The following is a 4,321-nucleotide window of genomic DNA, read 5'->3' on the forward strand; positions in this document are numbered from 1 at the left end:
TAGATTTTCAATAGCCATGAAAGGCTGCTGCCCTCAGACACCTACATGCTACATTTCCACATGATCTTTACTCCAGTCTCCTAAGCCAGAGACACACAAAAAACACACATGTGCCATGGCAGGGCTTAAGAAGTGAGAGAATTTCTTTGTGTAATAATTTTCAGAGAAATTCTATGCTTAACAGCCCACATAGGAGTGATGTTTGTTTACCAGCTGTTCATTATATTTCAATGAACAGCATAATTTGGGGTAAAATGTCCCAAATATAGCTAATTCTGGTTCTTTGCCTCTAGAATGCACAGGGCATTCTTCTTCTCTGTGACCCAGTTAAGAGAGAGTGGGGTTCTGGAATGGCTTAGAGTAGAACAACTTTGAGACCCTCAACAGGAATCCACAAAAGATAGAAAAATGATGTGTCTAACTTGATCATCCCTCAGAATTGAAGAAATGGGGCCTTCCTTCACAGCTTTCAGGAAAATACGCTGTTCCCCTGCACCTCAAGCACTCTCAACTTAGGAACCTGATGTCAAGAGCACAGCTAGCCTATTGTCCAGGAAGTGACCTCCAGCACACACTCACTTCCCCTGGACACCATGGCATCACCACCAGCCTCAACTCATTGGATCCAGGGAAATAACGGACTCAGAGGGTCCACTGGCTGATTGGTCACCAATCAGAAGCACTCTACACAGAATGAATGGGAAGAGTGGCATGCACATGAACTGAAAAGTCACGCGAAGGGTGTGGCAGCTACTTTGGCCATGCACCCCCACCCCATGCCAGACATAGAAGAGACTGAGCAGTGAGCAAGCCACATGGCTACCCACACAAAGAAAAGGGAGAGGATAACACCGATGTACTGAGAGCAGCTGATCAAAGACCACAAAACCCAGGGGAGAAAAGGGCAAAGAGAAGGTAAGTAACAGGCCTAAGGTCACACAACTTGTAAGTGGCCAAGCCAGCATTTGAACCCAAGCCCAACTCTAAGCTCTGAGTTCATGCACTGCTCTTAGCATGGGGCAGGGGGTGGGGATGGGGGGTGGCGGGGAACAACTGTTCAGAGGAGGAGGAGGGATTGTCAGTATGAAAAGAGAAGGTCCTGAAAGCAGAGACCAGTCAAGAGCCTCATTCTGCATCATCTGTGTTGCTGATGTTTCTTTTGTTAGGGTTTAGCCTTTACTGAGTGCTTTTAAGTGCCTGGAAATTGGCCAAAGTTTCACTCATACCAGTTATCCTATTAACCCTCCACAAGAGGTCTATGCAGGACTTATTATTAATCCATGTTGCAGATGATGAAACTACTGCCTAGTGGAGCCAGACTGAGTCCAGGTCTGTGTGTCGCCAAAGACCACATGGCTGTCTGATGAATGCCTTCTCCACCACGCCAAGCCCAGCAGTGGGCTGGAAAGGCATCTTGGCCAAGGGGATGGAGAGAAGAGACCCAAATGACATTTCTAAAGTGCCAGCTCACCCAGCAGACCATTTGGGGGGACAACCAGCATCACCTGATAGGCTAAAGAGGTGAAACCTTCCACATTAAAGAAGGTCGAGGACAAAAAAGGCAAGTAAGGTTTCTAGTGAGCACTTCTGAGCTGAAGCATTTCCTGTTTTTCTTACCACCTTCCATCCATATCCCTTTTCGTATTTTCTGAGTGTTTCAAGGCGACTGCACCCTCTCTGATGTTTTGCCAACAGAAACCAGCAACCAGATCATTGTCCCTTTACCTGACAAATATCTCCACTTAGTTGTCAGTTACTCAACTTCCATTGTCCCCTTGATGCAATTCATCAGTTGGAATAGTTGATTCCATGGCAAAATCTGTGTCTTCATTCCCCATTAATGTCTTATAAAGGCGAAGTACAATCCTGGCATCTCCAAGTGGGTCTTGCCCAGAGTAAGAATTCACTTTCAAAACCCTTTATATCCATCAGCAAAAATCAATGTGATTGTTAAAGGGTCTTTTACTTGTTAGGGCAATAAAGATTCTTCAAGCTAAAAGTTGTTTTTACTCCCCACATTCCCACTCAAGGCTTACCTGTTTTTTCCTTAAAAAAAGAAGAAGAGGAGGAGGAGGAGGAGGAAGAAGAAAAAGAAAAGTCAAAACTGACCTGGAGGATAGAGGTTTTGTTTTGCAGATGACAGAACTTCCCTTGTTTAAAAGCAATTTAGCATCTACTACTGGTCAGACTGTTCCTCATTAAATAGTTGCAAAAATTTTAATGGAAATGATCCAAATTAGCAGAGTTAAATGGATAAACACCAGTCATCCTGTAAATCTGAATACTGAATAACAGGGTGCTGAGTTACAGACAGTCCCACCAGGGTGACTAAGATGATCCTGCAGAAACTGAAGGGTGGGGGCAGGGCAGAACATGTCTCCCTGCCAGGAAATCCAGAATTTAAGGAAATGCTGTGGTAAGTATTCAAGACAGCTGAATTAACTTCTTCTTCTCAGTTCTTGCACTGATCCAACAAAAACGGACTGCCTACCAAGTATTAGATACAATGATGGTCCTAGGGTCGGCCATAAATAAGACACAGGATTCTCACCCTCAGGAACTTACAGTCAGTGGAGATACACGCAGCCAAGGGAAGGTGTGGGATATAATGAGCATGTGTAACATGGGCTCACAGAACCAGGGGAGGAGAAGCCAGAGGCTGGGGGCTCTTCCTTCCATCAAATACCACATCCTGTTGGTTCTCACTCCTAAATAGCTCTCAAATGAGTCCCCTTCCATGACACCTCCCCTGCTGTCCATCTACTCTGAACTTCCACGTCATTATAACTGGCACTATTATAACAGCTTCCTAAAGACTCTCCTGTAATCTATCCTGGTTCTCTCCCACATCCCCTCCACCCCATCACCCCACCCAACATAGCTTCCAGAGTAACTCAGAGGGGTCTATGAAGTGATCATCCACTCCCCTGATAAAGCCCACCAGAAGAGGAGGAGGATGGTGGAGGAGGATGGTGGAGGAGGATGGTGGAGGACAGAGTGTTGCTTCCCCCAGAGGTAGCCCCCTGTGTTGTTCTAACCTTCCTAGCCTGTGACCTTAGGCATCATCAACTTCACTTTTCTCAGCCAGAAAAAGGAGGGCTACTCATAGCACAGGTTGAACCAAACAGAAGTGTCAATATTCATCTCTCTTTGACCTGCAAGAATGGCAATTCCATATGGTTGGACCTAATGCCTCCATCATGGGGCACTTGTGACAGGAGAGAAGGTTAGCAAAGCACCTGGCACACAGGGAAGCTCTATGAACAGTGGGGTCTTCATACTTCCTGATTCCTTCTGCTCCTTAGTCCTTCTTGCTTTGCAAAAACTCCCTCTGGCCATTTTATGCAGCCAGGCTGCTAGCTCCATAGGCATCTGGCCATGAAACCCTGAAACATCTGGGTTTGGGGGTGGGGACCAGGTACCCTCCTTTCACCCCTGTTACAGCCCATCAGTGGAACGATCTTTATTTCTGGCCAGTTCTGCAGAGCTGATGTCTGCCTAGCACAGAGGAAAATTGTTTCTGCCACATCCTCCAATAAGAATGATTTTCTTCATGCTCCGTTTGTCTACAACTGTCTTTCTGATCATTCTCACTGTTAGCACATGGTCTACATACTTGAAATTCAGCCAGAGGAACTGGGTGAAATTTATGATTCGCTGACTACTGAACCTCTGAGCTATCAGATTTGAATATAAATGTTGGAATGAGGTCATCAGGATCAACAGGTAGCAAGATAGCCAATCTAGAGATTTGTCATGCCAGAAATCCATACTTTAATCTGCTACCAATTAAAAACATTGATCAGACAACCGATGTTAATTAATAGAACACAGAAATTTTTCCAGCCTTTTGAGATTATAATTTTTGATGGAGTTTCAAATGCCTCACTGTTACTATTAACATCAGCACTTTGCCAATAATGCTTTACTCAAACAGAACAATTCATTAGTGCTAAAACCGATTTACTGGAATGGGCTGAAAATCACCTTGGTTTTCTCTATTAATGTATTACAAGATGAAATATTTCATGAGTCGCTGGTTGACATGCTTGACACTTCCTCTCATACTGCTTAGCTCATTCAAGGTGGAAAATCTCCGTTCAGTAAATGAGATGCCAGGGATGAAGAAAAAAGTCTCTTACAATGGTTTACTGTCCTTCAAAATAGAGACCATCCCCATCTGTATTTTGTAAGGAAAGTATCTCTTACAAGATAATCCTCAAGATAAATGAAATCATAAAGGAAAATGCTTAAGATGGTGCCTGACCAAGAGTTAGCATGAAATAAATGTTAGCTGTTAGCTGGGGAGTCATGAAGACTA

General features: G+C 44.3%; 1 long non-coding RNA gene across 1 annotated transcript; it reads left to right on the top strand.

Moving 5' to 3' along the window:
- The first annotated feature begins 350 nt into the window (after nt 1-350).
- Nucleotides 351-1,999, top strand: LOC122234699. Its single transcript, XR_006212606.1, has 2 exons — nt 351-915; nt 1,290-1,999. It is a non-coding gene; the product is annotated as an uncharacterized LOC122234699 (long non-coding RNA).
- Nucleotides 2,000-4,321: the final 2,322 nt, after the last annotated feature.

Source organism: Panthera tigris, chromosome E3 (genome assembly GCF_018350195.1).
Source record: "Panthera tigris isolate Pti1 chromosome E3, P.tigris_Pti1_mat1.1, whole genome shotgun sequence".
NCBI classification, from domain to species: domain Eukaryota; kingdom Metazoa; phylum Chordata; class Mammalia; order Carnivora; family Felidae; genus Panthera; species Panthera tigris.